The following is an 18,843-nucleotide window of genomic DNA, read 5'->3' as shown; positions in this document are numbered from 1 at the left end:
GCTGCTTCTCACAAGTAACAGGAAATACTCCTCTTGGCTTAAATGATAAAGAGATTTTATTGGTTCAAGTAAATGAAAACGTCCAGAATAGGACAGTCTTCAGGTGCAGTTTGATCCAGATATTCAGCAAGGCATCAGGATGTGGCTCAATTTCTCTCATTCTCTCGGCTTTGTGTTCCTTTCTATTGTCTTTTGCTCATACTAACAAGATGCCACATGCTTCTTTGTCCTGGGGGTGACAGCAGAGAAAGAAAGAGGTTGTATTTCTCTTCCCCTAATGATTGAACAAAAGTCCAAGATTTACCCTGTTGAACTAACATGCCTGTGGCTACCATCTGCCGTAAATCAAGGGAAGGAATGGTAGGAAGTGAGGTCCCAGAGGTGGGAAGGGGTCTGCGGTGGTCAGAAAGCCATGGGAAGGGTTTGAATTCTACTCTAATGACTGGGGAAGACAGTGGGTTGGGTCTGGGTATGATAAAAGCTGATCTGCATTTTTAAAGAACACTCAGCTAAGGATGGAGAATGGCTTAAGTGGATGAAGCTTTTGGGTGTAGGAAGGAGGGAGAACTTTTGGCTACTTACAACCCTTGGGTCTGCCCTGGTAAGGGAGAATCCCCTTCCATGAAAGAACTTTGTGTCCTGAGCCGGCAAACTCAGGGAGCAGAGGCTGGTCAGGACTGAATTTCAGTGTGTAAGAAAAAGGAAGGATTGTATTGTAATTTTTAGCTGCTGTTCTTCTGAGACAGCGGACAGGGATTGGGAGAGAGAGAGATGAACCAAGTAGAAATCAGAAGGCTACAGCCGGGGCTTCCAGAACTTTGGGGGCAATTAGAGAAATAGGTTTATTGAACTTGGACTTTTAAGTTGTATGGATCCTAAGCTGTAAATCCTTCCATTTCCCTGAAGCTTCAGTAGTCTGTACATTTATGAATAACTGGATGTGAGAGAAGTAAGTGTGTGTGTGTGTGTGTGTGTGTGCACGTGCGCACACGCACACAGATGCATGTTATGGAAAAGGGCTCAGTCCCAAGTCCAGGTTAGTGCCACCTGGACAGACTAGCATGCATGGGATTAGAAGGTGGATCCCAATGAGATGATTTCAGGCTCATCTAGAATGAGGAGTCACAGGTGACCCTAAAACTGCAAGCTCTTCCCTCTCCCAAGAGGAATTTCCAGAAACCTTGGTTGGGGCATTGACTTAGGGAATCTGCAGAATGGGAATCGAAGCTTCTAACTTAGAATTCAAGGGGAAGCCACCACCAACTGATATCTGAGCTGTAACTGCTTTAGAGTTTATAAAGTAATTTCACATGTTTTACCTAAAGATGAAGTGAAACTTAAAAAAGGCTTTCCCTGAGAGATTGATGGTCACCCTCTGGTTTGAGAGCTGAGGACTTATTCTGAAGGAGTGAGATCACAAGATCTTTCTGGGCTGCTCTCTAGTAGCGCCTACTACCGTTTAAGCCCCCGTCGCCCCTGGTGCAGTAATCTCACTTGTAGGACTCTGACCTAGGACATAAACCCCCATCCAGCAGGAGGAAATCCACAGTGAGTGCTCAGGGTCATTTACAGAACAGCAAAAACAAAAACAAAAAAACAATAAACAAAAATAAAACTCAAAAAAGCCGCCCCCAACCTCAAACAAACAACAAACAAACCCTACCATTCAAACAAATCCAAAACCCAACCTGAAACAATCCAGATGTCCTTTAACAGGAGACAGAGCAGTTAAGTCATGGTACCTCCACCCAGTGGGAGGGGACACAGCTGTTAGAAAGGGGGCTGGAATGTAGTAGAGCGCTTGACTCGCATGCACAGGGCCCTGGGTTTGATCCCCAGCACAGAAAGAAAAGAAAGAAAGAAGGAAAGAAAGAAAGAAAGAAAGAAAGAAAGAAAGAAAGAAAGAAAGAAAGAAAGAAAGAAGGAAAGAAAGAAAGAAAGAAAGAAAGAAAGAAAGAAAGAAAGAAAGAAAGAAAGAAAGAAAGAAAGAAAGAAAGTAGGTAGGTAGGAAGGAAGAAAAAAGATCAGGCCAGCACTGTGACACATGGCTGTAATCCCAGTGGCTCTGGGAGGCTGAGACAGGAGGGTCGTGAGGGGTTCGCAAGTTCAAAGCCAGCCTCAGCAAAATAGTGAGGCACAGGCTGGGGCTGGGGCTCAGTGGCAGAGGGCTTGCCTCGCTTGTATGAGGCACTGGGTTCGATTCTCAGCACCACATAAAAATAAAAAATATATAGGCATGCTGTCCAACTACAAAACAACAAAAGTGAGGCCCTATGCAACTCAGTGAGACCCTGTCTCTATATAAAATACAAAATAGGGCTGGGGATGTGGCTCAGTGGTCGGGTGCTCCCGAGTTCAATCCCTGGTACCCCATCCCCCCAAAAAAAAAGTCGGGTCAGATCCATGTCTCATGAGCCAGAACAATAGAAAGGATGTATTGTCATATTTTAGTAAAGCAAGTTTTGAGATAACATGTGGCCTACCTAGTTTTGTCAGGGGGGAAAAGACAGTAAGTGAATGTGTATTTATAAGTATTAAAAAACAACAAAACACAATCATTAATGATGCACAACAAACTAGTAATTCTCAGAGGGGAGGGACTAAGAGACAGGGGAAAACCACGAACTCACTCTCTATACCAATATAAAACTTTATTTATTATGTGATTTGATTCCATATTTATGAAAAGAATCTGGACTCAATCTGAGGAGGAGCTGCCATTATCTTGTGGGAGAAATATTCTGGGCTCTGTGGATGGCTGGTACTTTTCTGTGTGTCGCAGCCGGAAGTATCTTCTGTGCAGGAGGGTATTAGTGTGTGTGTGGGGTGCGTGGGAGGGAGGGCCTAGCTCAAGCCAGTAAGTGATTTATCTCACCCATCCTTATCTATAAAACCTTCTGAATAACAAATAAACAAAAGAAGAAAAAAAGAAAGAAAAGGAAGGAAGAAAAGCCAATGTTGAGGGTGGGGTTTCTAAGATGGAGGCTGGTTTCCCACAGCTTCAATTCTCCTCATCCCTTCTCAAGGGAGACCCACTTGGCAAAGGAATGTTCAGCCATATTGGCTCGCCCATGGGACAATTTCCACTTCCTGTTTATCTTCCATTTTCCTTCTTGGTCTCCACTTCCTGCCTTTCTACTTCTTGCTTTTCTTCTTCTTCTTACAGGTATCTGAACCTTCTGATCAATACTGGAGGAGTACAGATCCTCCATCTTGGTCTCAGTCCTTGTAGAATTGGGCCCTTGAAGGAGGATTGTGCCCAGGTAAAGACCTCTTTGATTCCACAGAGTGACATGGATTAGAGTTTAACCAGCTGGATTCCTTTCTGTCTTTAGTACTCACCCCATTTTTTTTTTTTGAAGCACCAGGGGAAGAGAGGTTAGGAAGAGAGGCTTTGAGAGACTTCTCCACTAGGTAAACTAGGACTTGGATTGGAAGAAAAGCTGGGTAGTCGTGGGGGTAGCAATGGACAGCAGATGGCTAAAGGTCCCCAGGTTTCCCCAACCCTGAAGGTTTCACAGGAGGCCACTGGACACTGTCTCTTTAGACAGTGTCTGCCAGGAAGCTTCCTAAGCTGAACCTACTGCCCAAGGGTCCCTGCTGGAGCCTCACAGACCCAGGCTTGGGGCCTTCCGCATACAAACATATTAAATGGACAATGCCTCTGCAGTGAGTGGCCACTTTCCACTGGGGAAAATGTGTTTTTCCCTTGAAAAGCTAATGAAAAGCAGTCATGGTGAGAAACTCAGCCAAAGAAAGAATTGAAGCTTGTTTTCTAAGAGGAGAACACTACCAATTTCCGGGTGGTTCTTTGTGGAATCCAGATGGAGGGAGAAGAGGCAGCTGGGCCCCTCAGAGTCCCTCAAACTCTGGGTGGAAGATGGGCTTCAGGGCCAGTCCGAAAATGTACTGGGGTTGGCAAAGCCCAGGGGAGCCCAGGAAACACGTGCGTTCTTCTGGGTATGATGAGGAATGCCTGTACGGAGAGGAATTCCGGAGCTTCTGAATAGAGTGAGACAGACAGTGCGAGAGCCTGCGCTGTTTTAATAAATCCAACACGTTCTTGCCATGCCTCCTTGCTCTGGGCGGGGGCCCGACTGGACCCATCAGAGTGCCCTGTGTCCAGGAGCCCTGGCTCACCCCGCCTATGCTCTTCTCCCACATCACCCAGAGAACGGACAACAGAGCTCACTTCTGGCCTGAGATCTTTTCGATTCCTGCTTAACACCTTCACCATCTCCCTGTTGCCTCCAGAAATTCCACTTTCTAGGTTGCTGTTCAAAGCTCTTTGTAACCGCGCTCCTGTCTCTGTTCACCACTGCATCTCCTCTACCACCTCACAAGCCTCTTGGGTTGCAGAATTAACAAATGACTCTCCACACCCAGGTGCCTTGCACACGATGTTCCTGCTCCAGGAATTTGCTTCTCTTCCACCTTGTGCTGGGCATCCCTGAATGCTCCACGATGCCCAGGTCCTGTTCTTCCATTACTGCAACTTGCACTGCCCTGAACCGTTAGAGCAGGAGGCTTTCAGAGTCAGGATGCCCATGGTTCAACTCCCAGCCCTTCCAGGAACAAGCTGATGGGCCTCAGACAAGACTCTTGCACTCTTTGCACCTGTTTACTCATCTGTAAAATGGGCACGGTAATGGTGCCTGCCTTGCAAGACCTGTGAGCGTCAAGGAGAGAACGCACATTCCGTGCCTGGTGGCCATCCAGCCCCCTAGAAGGCCTTTGCTAAAATTAGATGCATAATTGACAGCTGAGGAAAGGGACGCTTGGCCTTGGGGTGACCTGCGGCCTCCCAGCTGCCCCTGATGCAACATCTTTCCTTGCTGGCCAGACATAACTTCCCAGTTCCTGGGAAGCTTCTCTGGCTGACGTAGCTGGAGCTCTAATATGCATTCAGCTAAAAAGCAAAGCAAATGAACAGCTGCAAGATCAAGGTGAAGAATACTATGTACAACATGCACATCTGGATTAAGCTCCTATGGACACAGGTGCTTAGAGATGCACGCAAGCATCTCTGGGAGGTCAGCAGGTCAGCAGGGACAGTGGCTGCCTCTGAAGAAGCTGTCTGGGGTCTGGGGACCAGGAGGGGTACGCTGCTTTCCTCAGCGTGTCCTTTGTTGCTTGGATCACTGTCCACACTCCCCACCTTCCCTGTACCTTCTCCCACAGCAAGGGGGACTGGGAGAGGTGGCCTGAGCTGGTGAGGCCAGGGCACAGGGCCTCCTCACTGTCCCCTGGACCTGGGTGATGACACCTGTGCCTGGCCCCACTCCTGGATGTCCTGGCCTCTGCTTGGTGCTGTTGCAAGAGCTCCGTGGAATTCCGAGTCAGGGCACACAGTCGCCCAGCTCAGGGCACCAAGGGCCCTGAGACCTTAGAATTCTCCTACTGGCAGCTCTCCTCTTTGCTGAGCACCTACTGAGTGCCAGGGTTGAGCACATCCCGTGGAGTTGTCGGTGGTGGGGTTTAGGAGAAGTGGACAGAGAAGTGGACACCCTGACTGTGTGGTCAGTGTCCTGATGAGGCATGCTGCAGCGGCAAAACAAGAGGGCCTCAGGGCTGCGGCCGCAGGGGTCAGGGTGAGCAGGTGATGTTCAGGCTGAGAGCTGAGGTGAGAAGGGGCAGCAGGGAGGGGGGGGCAGAGCGCTGGCTGAGGGACATGCATGGTGGCCCCATGGAGGATAGACCGGAAGGACCACAGGCAGCCAATGAGGCCAAAGAGTGATGAGTAGGAACAGCAGGGAGCCAGGTGAGCTGGGGGAGGGAGGAGGGAGGCCACAGTCCTGCAGCCCTGATGGGCTCAGCTGTTGGCTTGGGGCTGTGATGGCCCATCTCCCTAGGGGCTGCAGGTGCCTTTTCTTGGCTCCCCCTGACCCCGGCTTCCCTCCAGGTGGGTGTAACCGCCCCACTGTTCCTAGGAGGACGGGACTCTGCGGCTAGTTCCTGCCCGCTGGCTTTGCTCGCTGTAAGAGGTATGTTCTGGATCCAACTTTCTGAGAATAGGTGATGTGAAAAACGGGGTGTAAGGGCCTTGCTTAGTATCTGGACGGCCATCTTAAGTGACAGCCACCATTTTAAGAAAAAATTCACTTTCCCACCCAAGGCCGTCTTGAGAAAGGCTCCCCACTCCCTCCTACCACCTCCACCCTTCACTGCTGGCATTAGGACCCGCCCAGCTCGAATCCCTGAGCCTGCCCCATAAAAGTACCGAACCCCAAGCCTGTTTTGCCTCTCTCTGTCTATGGAAAGATGGCCTTTGTTTGTCACTTCTAACCAATAACCTCTGGTGTGTATCTCTGCCTGGTCTCCGTCGTTCATTTCTCACTTGCCAGTCTCCCAGTTCCTTGCTTTCCTTTCAGGGGGCTCTGTAGCAGATTGGTTAGCATTATGTTTGGCTGCATGGGACAGAAAACACTAGCTCATGTAGCTTAAACAAGATAGATTTTTTTTTCAGGTGAACAAGATCTGGAGGTAAATCTAATCCAAGATCACCCATGAGAAACTAACTCATGATTCAAGATAGCTGCTCAAACACCTGCAATCACAACTACAGTTCAAACAGGAGGAGGAAGGTGTGGAAAAGAGGAGGGCATACCTCTTCTCTGTAAGGCCCCTTCCTGGAAGTCATACATGATTTACTTCTGTCTGTATTTCATTGTCCAGAAATTATGGCAGGCTGCACCCTGCTGCAGGGAAAGCTGGGAAGTGTAGTAGCCATATGGCATGCTAATAATACCGGGGATTGTGTGTCTTAGGAAGGAGGGGAAAATGGAAAATGCAAGTCACAACATTCTCTGCTGCATATGAGCAAATGAATTTGAGAACTGTTTGGCTAAATAAAGTTAAAGGGTTCCTTTACTAGGAAGCATCCCATAGTCTTTAGGGAACCAACAGGCACTGTTAACCTGCAAAAGGGGGTATAGTATGGAGCGTTTGCAAAATGCATTAAGTTATAGAATTGGGGTGTGTGTGTGTGTGTGTGTGTGTGTGTGTGTGTGTGCACATGTATGTGATGCGCTTTACAGAATTGTTCTGCAGAATACACTCAGGTAAACTCAGTCTTTGATGATCCAAAAATGACAGAACCAGGTAGCACTCTTCATTTTCCAGACCAAATGCAAAGCCTTCAGTAAACCTAGGGTAGCTGCCCTGGATCAGAAGGTCTTGGCGAGGTGCTGGCCAGTAGAGAGGGGTCATGCTGGCAGGTAGATATGGGTCGTGTTTTCCATTCTCAGTAAGTTCAAAGTCAGGTGAGACACCGTCTCAGCAAAAGAATCACAACAATACCCAGTGGAACGTGAACTTGGAGATGTGACATTGGCCTGCAGAAGCCGGTGGTGATGGAGGGAAAGGGGGAAGAGGGCTGGCGTGGGGAATGAGGGACCTTGCAGAGTGGGGGCAGCAGCACGGACTAGGCGGATGGAAAAGGGTTTGTTAATGGGGACGAGGGGCAAATGCCTCCCAGATTGGAATTAGCCGATGAAGGCACAGAAGGGCCACTGCCTAGGAGTGGAGTCCAGGCCTCTCCTGCTCCCGACTCCCAGCCCACTGTCAGTATTGAGGGCTTCTCCCTGCCCCACCCCAGGCACTTTGGTCCCAAACCACACAGCCCTTGGCAGGTCACGCAGCTCTGTCACTTCCCTTCCCTCCATCTCATAAAGAACCAGAACCAGCAAGGACAGGGAGACCATTCTCACCCCCACTCCTCAGAATCTGGATGGCGCCAACGTCACCCCCTTCCAGGGACAGGGTGCAAAGGGGGAAACTTCAGCCGGTTGCTGGGGAGTGTGGGGCGAGGAGGCTGAGGCTGAAGCCCCTCTGAGGCTGGCCTGGGCTCTGCAGCCTCTTCCCAGCCCTGACGAAGGCGCCCCGGAGGCCGCAGCAGCAGGAAGGGCTCCCGTCTGGGTTTCCTGGGCTGCCAAAGTGCCACAAGCCACGTGAACAGACAACAGAAATGTGTCCTCTCCCTGTTCTGGAGACCAGAAGAATGGAGTCGAGGTGCGGGCAGGGTCTGCTCTGAGGGACCTAGGGAGGACACCTCCTGCCCTTCCAGCCTCTGGCCGTGGGGGACTGACTGACCACCCTTGGCTTATAGATGCGTGGCCCCAATCTCTGCCTCCGCCGTCTCACACCGTTCCCTGTGTGTGTGCATCTCTGTCTTCAAACAGCTTCCTCCTCTTTGGGTGTCTGCCCAAAGTTCCCTTGTCTAAAGACCTTGGGGGAGAGCCCACTGAATCCAGGATACCTCCCCCTTACGTGGTTACCTCTGCAAAGACCCCATTTCCACATTCAGAGTCTAGGACTTCAACCTCTTTTTTTTATGGGGATACAATTCAGCCTACAACAGTGGTGACGTTTCCCCTCTTGGACTCACACTCCAGCCAGCCCAGAGCCATGGAAAGGACCCTGTGCCGACACTGGATCCTGCAGCTCTAACCACCAGCAAATCAACAAATCCCACTTATCTCTAATTTATTAGCTTTGCATTGATCTAACGCCCTTCAGTACAAAGCCCTATAAACACACACTGTTTTCCTACTGACTCCCGGCCAGGTATGTGGTGGGGAGCTGGGCCAGCTGGCAGGGAGCACCACCCTGGCCAGGGAGGCAGGCAGGGATGCAGCCAAGTTTTCCTCCTCTGCTTCTCTGTCTGGCCAGGGCACTCATCTGCAATCAGGCAGGGGACAAGCTGGTTTTGTAGGCAGCCTGGGTACCCCCTGCAGTTCACCTCCCCACCCTGGTCAGCTGCATCACGTTTAACAGCTTTGCAAGTGACAGCCATGGGAGGGGTAGGGGGTGCTCAGGTTCTGTTCATTTCAACTGGCAGCAAGTTTGTTTTCTGGGAGCCACACAAATTCCTGCTGTCTGTCGATGCTGTATCGGTTTGCTAGTGCTGCTGTAACAAAGATTCACAAGGTAAGTATTTCAACAACAGAAATGGTAATGCCACTATTCTGGAGGCTGAAGCCTGAAATCAAGGTCAGCAGGGTTGCTTCCTTCTGAGGTTCTTGTCTCCTCCTGCTGCCCATGAGGGAGAATCTGTTTCACGCCTCTCTCCCGGGTTCTGGCAGGATTAGGCATCTCTTGGCTTGTGGACGCTTCACCTGATCTCTGCCTTGTCTTCACGTGGCATTCTCCCTGTGTGCATGCAGCTTACCCCCAGCACAGGGTAAGCAAAGTGACCCAACCCTGGAGGAGAGTGCATCTTTGTTTAAAACAATCATCAATTTTTGGAACCATTTGAGACTCTCCCTGTCTGTGTTGGGTGTCAAGGGAAGTGGCCAGGTAGAGCCATCTGGGGCTCTAAAAACGCACATAAACGCTGGCCACATTGAAGGGCCCCTTTGGAACCTGGATTTAGGAAACAAAGTTGTCTTCAAATTTAATCTCTAAGACAAACAAAGCTAAGATCAGAGAGCGACCAAGACTTTGTTTCACTAGATTGACAGACAGTATTAACACACCCCCAAAAATGTGGTCGTCAGATGTAAGTGTGTGTGTGTGTGTGTGTGTGTGTGTATGTGTGTGTGTGTGTGTGAGTAGAAGCATGTCTGTGGATGTGTGAGTTTGTGTGATTTGCACAATCGTGTGTGCAATCGTGTGTGTAGCGAGGGGACAGCCAGGGAGGCCCAGGACAGAGTAGCTACCCTTCCCTGGGGACAACTGTCCCTGTCCCTGATTAACTGGTACTTTGTTCACTCTTGGAGTGGACAGTTAGGGCAGGAGTTGGATACCAAGTTCTCTGAAGAGCCACGTGGGCTCCTTCTTCATTAGTTTGGAGGGCAGTGTCCCTGAGCATGGTTGGCATCCTCTGATTCCAAGTGTGTTCCAGGGACCAGCAAAATCAACCTGAGCAAGGGGCTTGTTCAAAATACAGAAGACAGGGCCAGATCCATGGAATCCCAGCCTACCTTCCAAGCAGGTCCAGGGTAGCCATGTGCCTAGTAAGCTGTGAGGCTGCTGCTCTGGAGGAGGCGCCATGGGGACCTAGAGTTTGGTCATTGCTAAGAGAAACTCCAGCATTTGAGAACTGTTCCTTCTTCCCCCTCCAGAAGGTGCGTCCACGTAACAGATCCACCCAGACAAGGCAGCCCTGGGTAGGCGCGGGCCCTGGCTTTTTGCTTCTTGTCTCCCCTCTCCCCTCCCCTCTTTTCAAACTCTTTCACCTGTCAACAACCAAACTGTTACGCTGGTCAACAGCCTGGTTTTCCTCATGATGATAATGAAACACTTCTCTGCTGTCTGCTGACTGATTGGTCTCTACTGATTTTAAATTCCACGGGAATCATCGTCAAGGCAAGTTATACTGCAGACAGTTTTACTGTCCCTCTGTGGGACCAGCCCAGGCCCTGGCATGCACCTTGTGATGCCTGAGGAGCTAACGGCCTCCCCAGCCTTCCTCTGCACCTCGCCTTCCGCCCAGCTGTGCAGAGATGGCACCTGGGCACTCCCTGCCTTGGTTCTTCCCCCTCTTACCTGCTTTGGAAAAACTACAAGCAATGACAATGGCAATACACTAAAACCTGATGACAGCCAGAGAACTCCTAAATCTTCCCAATTGCCGCCTGCGCTTCCTCTAACTTGACGCCCTGGCATGCCCGCCCCGCCCTCCCCCATCCGGTCCCAACTTTGTAATCTGCCGCCTGCTCCTCCAGCCGCTTCGGGGAAATGCTGGAGCTCCAGGTGCCAGCCTGTTCCCAGCACACCGTCCCAGAGTGGGATGCAGGTAAGGAGCGGGGACCCCGTGGGGTGTCAGGAGACAGTGTGGCCTAGAACGTGCCCAGATCCAGCTCACTGGGAAGGCCCCTTTGGCTTCCCACATGGAAAACCAGCCAAGCAATGAAGGAATCCAGTGCATCTTTCACAGGTCCAAAAAAGAACTCGTGGTGGGTGGGAAGGGAGCAAGGAGAAGCTGCCTTCTTCCTGCACAGCCCCATGCTAGGTGTGGGAGCTCAAAAGGAAGGTCAGAATTTTCCTCCAGCAACTAGAGATTAAGCCTCTGCCCGGGGTTCAAGTTGAACAGAGAGTCTAGTTTTCTGGTGTCAACTTTGCCAGAGAAAGGGGGTGGGGAAAGCCCTTGGCTTGGCATTGACCTGACCCACGGCTGACTCCTGGCCCCGGCACTGGAAAAGGGCTTTGGGAGACCTGTGCTCCCCAGGGCCCCTCACTCGTCAGAGGTGCAGCCCTTGGCCGCCAGTGCTCCTTTGATTTTAGAGAAGGTAGGGAGAAGCAAGGCCATTGAGTCTTCATTTCTTAATGAAGAATGTTGTTGTTTTAAACCTTCCTGTCCCTTTTACCAGCTGACCCTGTCATTACAGCGAGATCACTCTTTCTATGTCATGTCCCCATCGAGGTCCACTAGTTAGGACTAAACAAGAGGGCACTTTTATATTAGGACCATTTACAAGGGTGTGGGTGAGGTCCTGGGAAACTGAAGGGCATGCTACAGGGTCCTGGGGTCAGTAACTTACCGTGAGGCTCTTTCCACCCTGGACCTGAGGGCTGCTGACAGGGCGCGCACTTTCTGGATCAGGTAGAAGATGATCAAGGAGAGCAGGGGCCTCAGAGGAACCTTCAGCCCAGGGGTGCAGCTGGCCTGAGATGACCCTGCCAGGAGGGAGACAGGGAAGTGATCCGAGCCTCACCTTCCCCCTTCCCTGCTATCTGATACCAAAGTTCCCAGTGACTGGACTCACCCGAGAGGCAGGGGGGAAGGAGCCTGGGATGTGGCATGCCCAGGGCAGAGGGCAGGATGGAGAAGGTCAAGAATGGATCAGGAGGGGCCAAGAGGAGCCACCTGGCCCCCAGGCTGCCCTTCCATCCATCCATCCTGGCCCCATCGGATTCAATCCGTGCAGCCGTGTAGACAGCTGGTCATTTTACTCTTGCACTGTCCACTTCTTGTCATCAACATCACTGTACACTGCCAGAGAGCCCATTGGCTGAGGCAGCTCATAAGCTTTTCAGGGACAGAGATCACATCTACCTTATATTCTTTCTTGGCCTTGGGTGCCTCCTTTGGACAAGAGAGGCAAGTGTATGCGTACACACATGCACATGTGCACATGGGAGCATCAGCAAGGATAGGTGATATTGCAGTGACTACCACTAGATCTCAGTAGCTTTGTACAATAAATGTTTTTTCCTGTTCACAGTACCCATCTGTCTTAGTCCGTCTTCTGTTGATATAACAGAATACATGAGACTGGTAAATTATAAAAGAAAAAAATTTTATTTTTCTCCATGATTTTGGAAGCTGGGAGTCCAAGAACATGGTAGCAGCTGGCTTGGCTTCATGTATCACGTTCGTGTGCTGAGTTATAACATGGTGGGAGGCCAGAAGGAATTACGTGGTAAAAGAGGATGAGAGAAAAGCCAAGGAAACCAGTCACTTATCACTTTCCGGATAACTCCCTCCACCTGAGAATTAACCCTCTCCTTTGAGAAAGGAGTGACTCGCTCTTCACCTGATCGCCCTTTAAACGCCCCACCTCCCAACGCTACCCCCAGTGACCTCCAAATTCCACAAGAGCTTGGGAGGAGGCAAGCCACATTCAGTCCACAGCGCCAACCATTGTGGGTCTGCAGGTCATAACACTTTGGGACCTGTGACGGCTTCATCGAGATACCTGCATGCACAAGAAGATGGAGAAGATGGAGCAGATTGCATGCCGGCCTGAAGTTTCTGTCATGGTCCAAAGCTTCATGGCCACACCTTTGACAGGCAGGAAGGCAAAATCCTTGCATACTCAGAAAAGAGAGCAGAAATATCTTGTGAGTAGTCCCCACAGTGGGTGAGGGTGGTCTCCACTGGGAGCTATGAAGGAGTGGGTGATGTTTTTGAATTTAATTTAACAGCAATTGTTAATAAAAATTAAATTTAAAACTAACCTATGGTCTTTTTGACATACTCAATTTTAGTTGTTCTCAACAATAGCAACAAAAGGTTAAGTGTTCAAGAATTACAGAAATTAGAAGATTTTTTAAATGCACAGACTGGCTTACATTACAATGCTTTATTTTGGGCTGGTTTTCACAGTCTGTTTTGTTTGATAGGAATTGAATTGTCCCTAGAGAATGGATTCTTCACCCCTCCCCCCAGTCAGGTTATCATTTTCCAGATTCTCACATCCTTGGCTATTCGTTAAGTCTTGGATAGATTGACATAGGTCTGCTTACCCACCTTGATCCCTTTGGCTCAGATCTAAGGACACTCCCTTCTCTGCCACTTGTGGAGCACACCCAGCAATGGTACCTGCAATGTCCCCAGGTACTGGGTTATAAACTTGCTCAAGACTGGGTCCCCAAGAAATCCTGGACCTTGCATGAAATCACGTTATCTCAAAAGGGGGGAAAAGTGAAAAGATGTGAAGACCTAGGCCATTGCTCCATTGAATGAAAATTTAAAAAGCCAACAGACAAATAACCCCCCCAAAAACCTCAAAACCAGTTCTTACCATTATTGTCAAAAGTAGAAAAGCGTCTTCACCCATCTTCAGAGATTGTCCACACCTAGGAACTGTTTGGGTGGTGACCCTGGCCAGCTGGGGTAATCATCCAATTGGCTCATCCAATCAGTTTCCCAAAGGGTTTACCTAATGAAAACAGGAAGAGATTGCGGCTGAAGGTGAAAAAGATGGTTATATTAAGAATAACAAAAAACAAACAATTAAAAAACCCTACAAAAACCCAATATCTCTTCTCTGTTCTCTCCTACTTTTTGGTTATCTTTTAAGCCCTGAAGGTAAATGCCAACACTACTTCCCCAAAGTGTCAAAGTAATTTTGATGGGTGGATTTAGAAAGAAGTTTCCTCTAATTCATGGGATCTCAAGGGGCTCTCCACAGTGAGGAGAGAAAGTCTGAAATGGACCCTGGGGTTCAGGGTGCACAGGACCTCAATGATAAGGCGTTTGCTGCAACTATTACAGAAGCGGATGCCAGTTGAGTGGCTAGCTGCATCCTCCCCTGACCCGAAGCCTGGGGGCAATTTAGCTCTGGGACCTCCTGGAGGATCCTTTGGTGACCCTGCTTCTCATCCTCAGTTTTTTCACTAGTTCAAATTCTGATATAACCTGGCAGGGAGGGCGTGGGAACCATCAGAAAGAGCAATCCTCACTTTTATAATTCCTTTACCTGATGGTAAAAGTAGTGCATGCTCATTGCAGAGAATTTGAAAACTATAAAATGTAAGAGGAGAAGATAAGAAGAAACTGTGTTGCTCCACCTAGTGATGATCACCATTGATTTTTCTCATATCTCCCTCCCCTTTTTGATTTTTAAATTAAATATTTTAATCATTCACCCATCTTTACTTATTGATCATCTACTTTTGCCCTGTTCTCAGTTTGAGTGATATAAATAGTAGAAGAAATGGATAGTCCTGTTCTCACGGGGATACAACCTCAAAGATTTTGAGGTGATTATTGAAATTCAGTGGACAGAAAGACAACAAGAAAATCTCCAAACCCTCCCGAAGTTCAACAGCATATCACTGAATACTTCATAGGTCAGAGAATCTCAAAGAAAATAAGAAATGCTTGGCACTCTGAGGTGCAACTAAAAATGCTAACCTTAGAGCACAGGAAATTAACCAATAGTCAAAGTTCTCACTTCAGGAAACGAGAAAAAAGGCACAAAATTACAGTCAAGACAAGTAGAAAAGGGAAATCAAAATAGAAGCAGAATCAATGAAATCAAAAGTGGGAAAATAATAGGAAAAAAACGATGGAACAGAAAGAGCTGATAAATCTCTAGGAAGATGGACAAAAGTTAAAAATGAGTGTCAGCAACTACCAGTATCAGCAATTACACAAAGGATATCACCACAGATCCTGCTGTCATTAAAAATATAATAAGCAGATACTTTGAGTAACTCTATGCTCATAAATTCAACACACCTTAAAAGAAATGGGCCGATTCCTCAAACACTGCAAATTACACAAATCCAACCAAGATGAAGCAGACTACCTGAATAGCCCTGTAACCATTACAGAGGCAGAGTTCATAATGTAATAGGATTCCAAGGTAGCTTTACTGGAGGACTCTTGCAGACGTTTAAATAATTAATACTAATTTTACACCCCTTTTTCCAGAAAATAGAAGAGGAAGGGACATTTCCCAACTCATTTTTGAAACTAGTGTCACCCTGATTCCAAAATAGTTATGGATGGTACGAGAGAACCACTGCCCACCATCTCTCATGAACTTTGGTGCAAAAGTTCTCAACAAAATAGGAATAATTTGAATCCAGCAAAGTGTACTGAGAAAATGAAATGGCAGGCCGAAGAAGTCAGTGCAAGTTATCATTTTCCATATTTGTCTCTGTTTATTTCTTAAAGAGAAATGGAAAGTCGTGGATATAGTCAGTGTCTACTTCCATGGTGGGTGTTAGCAGGAAGTGGTTAGAGTGTATCTTTCTGTTCCAGATTTTAATAGTATTGCTACTCAGATATACGCTAGGTGTAATTTATACGTCATTATGTGCCTCTTTTAAGAGAACATAAATGGCATTATATAGTATCTATCTCTTAACAATCATTCTTTTAATGTGAGTGTAGACCTACACATAGTTTTAACAATCAGGAGCATATGGAATATGTCCTTTAGAAGACTGAACACCTGTTTTTGAAAATTCAACATTGTATGCCAGTCAACCTTACATCCAACTGGAATATAACTTATTATGCTTTCAGCACACGTGGGCATATGGCACATAGTAGGTGCTCAGTAAATATCAAAGACATGAATAATGGATTGATTTCTTTATTCACCGCAACTGCTCAGGAGTTGGGTAGTGACCTTCCCATGGAGGTGGAACCCGGGAGATGGGGTGGAAGTGGCAGGGCAGGGAGTCGGAGCCACACCTCTGGCCTCCCAAGCTCTCACCTCTCTGCACTACAGCCAGTATTAGTCAGGTGTCCACTGAGCCAGCAGATGGTCACCTCGTTGCAGGCAGGGCCGTAAAGGTCTCCCCAGCCCTGCTGCCTCCATGGGAGCCCAGGTGGAGGCCTGGCTCCCGTCCTCAGAAGAGTGGATGGTGGAAGTGCGAGGAGCAGGAGGAGAGGCTGAGGAAGAGGGAGCACAGCAGAGGATGGGCTGGGGCTCCTGGGCCTGGGCAGAGGTGTGGGGACAGGAGAGGTGGGGCTCTGGGGGGAGGCGAGCAGGTTCTGGGAAGCGGGTGCTCAGGCAGATGCTTGGGGTGCAGGTTGCTGTGTGGGGCCGACGCTAGGCACAGAATGACGCCTCAGATCCTCGGTGAGCATTTGCTCAGCATCACACCCGTCATGGTGTGAAGTGCACCCAGTTCACACCCACACTGGCACATCACCTGGCACAGATGGTTTGACTTCGTTTCCCCCCGTCTTATTTACATTTTCACAGAATAAAGAGACTTGCTGGAGGGGCCGGTGTTCTTGATGTCCAAGTTTTCTGGATGTCTTGGCGTTGGGGTCTCTCTCTTCCTTCTCTGCAGCAAAAGCCAATGCTACAGACTCACAGTTGGTCCTTCCCCGCTAGATGTGCGCACTGAGGAAATGCACAGAGAGAGGGGAAGTGGTCTGCAGGCCAGGAAGAGCCGTCCCCAGAAGCCCAGCTGGCCAGCACCTCCCTGATCTTGATCTTGACGTCCAGGCTCTAGAACGGTGAAGAAATAAATCCTGAGTTTCTGCCACCCAGCCTGGGGTATTTGTTACAGCGGCCAGAGCAGACGAGTGCAGCCAGGTTCTTACCCGTGGCCTTCGAGACCCCACTCTTCTCTCCAGTCACCTCTCAGACTCCTCCTCTCAGGCTCCCTCCCTCCAGCCACCAGCGACCTGGGGACTCCCTGATGCAGGGAGTCTCACGCCAATCTCAGGGCTTGGCACTTCCATCCTCTCTGCTGCCAGTGACTCTCCTTCCATGGCGCAAATCCCGTCACTTCCTTCAAGTCATTTCTCAAAACTGATAACTACTTAAATTTGCAACTCACCTTTCCCACCCCCAGTACTTCCAATCCCTTTGCATATCCTACTTTTTAATTTTTTCCATGCACTTATCACTCTGCAAGAATATTACCCAGAAGAATAGGGATATGCATCTGTTTTGCTTTGTGATAAGTCCCCAGCACCCAGGTCTATGACCTTGTTCCTCTTCCGTCAGTATTTCCGTGGCTGAGTCAATGAGCCTCTTCATCCCTGGAGAATTAGCCTGCCAGCGCGGAGACCATGCCATGCCAGCACTGCCCAGCAGAGGGCAGCCGACGCACACCAGACTGGAGCTCAAGGTTTTCCCAAAGAAGTGTAAGAAAACCACCTGGGAGACGGAATCCTTTCGGACTTTTCTCCTAACCCAGACTCCTCTGTGAGCCCAAGAGGCTGAATGTAGGAGGTGAGCCAATAAAGCCATTAGCTAGCACAGGAGGCTGTTTACCCAAAATTCTGAGGTAAAAATGGAAACTGCTGTTGAAAAGGAACAAGCTCATTCTTCTCATGGTGGAGAAGGACTGTGGTCATGGATCTGTGTCACTCCTCCTAATGATGGGAAAATGACACTTGCCCACTACTACCAAGGAAGAAAAGTCGGCCCCTAACCCACCACTGGGGCGTGGTGATTCTGGTCGTACCCCCAGCACACCGTGCTTGTCACGGGAACTTCAAGTCTCCCTCTGGGTGCCTGCAGAGGTGACCTCTTCCCAGGTGCTTCTGTTACCCATTCAATCAGGAACTGAGTAGCAGTTGACCATAGGCCCTTCAAAAGCCAAGTTCAAGCTGAAACTACCTTAGATCCAAGTCAGCATTGGAGTGTCAAGTTAGGGTGAGGTTCCAAGGCAGATACTGCTCAAGAATCTGAGTCTAGGGGGCTCAGTAGGTAGAGTGCTTGCCTTGCATGCACAAGGCCCTGGGTTGAATCCTCAGCAACACACACACACACACACACACACACACACAAAGAATCTGAATTTACCAACCCAAAACAATCCAGCCAGTTGCTCATCTTGTTACTACTACAATGACTACGAGAGCCACAATTTACAGAGCTCTTTCTTTGGACAGGGTGGGTGTGTCACCTGCATTGCTGGGCTCATTCTCCTGGCAACTCTCTAAGTCCACATTCTTCTCCTCCTCATCTTGCAGGTGACATAAGATAGGTTGTCATTCACCCAGGGACCCAGCTAGTTGCTTTGCAGTTCAGCCTCAACCCTTGGGAGGAAAGAATCTGCTGAATAGATGCACCATAGGTGCCGTCAATGTCGGGAGCACCTATTCCAGCCCCCTCTGTGACCATACAAGAAGCTGAGGAAGGGAACTGGCTCCAGTTCACAAAGAGAAGCCCAAAGCCTAGGCACAAAGAAGCATCCTGGGCCTTCACATCCCCGACTAGCGCTGTAAGGTAAACCGCAGGTGTTTATTTTGCCTTCCATATTTGCATCAGTCTTTGCTGGCACTAGATTCTTCTGCAAGATTTGTGAAAACAACAGTTTATCTTTTACTTTAGGAGTTTTGTCAACCAGTAGACTTTCCAGCTGGAAAAATCCACTGGCCTCTCATATGGTGAATTTGCTTCTGTGGCTCTTAGCTGGTGTCCTGGTCAAGCCCGTCAATCTGCAAGCTGGTTCATTCATTGGGAAGAAGGAAATAATGCTAGTCACCTAAGGATGCCTTGGATTCTAGGCCAGGGATTCCAGCTCAAATGGGAGCTGCAAATGCAGGCCACCTATGTAATCTTAAATTTTCTAGTGGCCACATCAAAAAGAAATAAAAAGAGCAGCACCTGGCACCACTCACTAGGTGAGTGGCTTTAAGTTTTACAACTATTTTACTTAACTCAATATCTTCAAAATATCAGCAGGTCA

General features: G+C 48.8%; 1 long non-coding RNA gene across 4 annotated transcripts in view; it reads right to left on the bottom strand.

Moving 5' to 3' along the window:
* Positions 1–12,225: 12,225 nt before the first annotated feature.
* The window catches only part of LOC120885416 (uncharacterized), a 45,196-nt gene continuing 38,578 nt past the window's right edge, over positions 12,226–18,843 (bottom strand). For 2 of the 4 annotated variants that reach the window (XR_013436372.1, XR_013436380.1), the window contains exons 3-5: positions 13,470–13,607; positions 13,196–13,267; positions 12,226–12,641 (exon numbers count right to left, since the gene is read on the bottom strand). This is a non-coding gene — a long non-coding RNA (uncharacterized LOC120885416). Of the gene's footprint in view, positions 12,761–13,195; positions 13,268–13,469; positions 13,608–18,843 lie in introns of all 4 variants that reach the window. The other 2 variants (XR_013436397.1, XR_013436410.1) reach the window with 2 other exon arrangements.

This window comes from Ictidomys tridecemlineatus, chromosome 1, assembly GCF_052094955.1.
Source record: "Ictidomys tridecemlineatus isolate mIctTri1 chromosome 1, mIctTri1.hap1, whole genome shotgun sequence".
NCBI classification, from domain to species: Eukaryota; Metazoa; Chordata; class Mammalia; order Rodentia; family Sciuridae; genus Ictidomys; species Ictidomys tridecemlineatus.
Note: the sequence above shows the minus strand (reverse complement) of the source record. Positions and strands in the feature narration are given on the sequence as shown.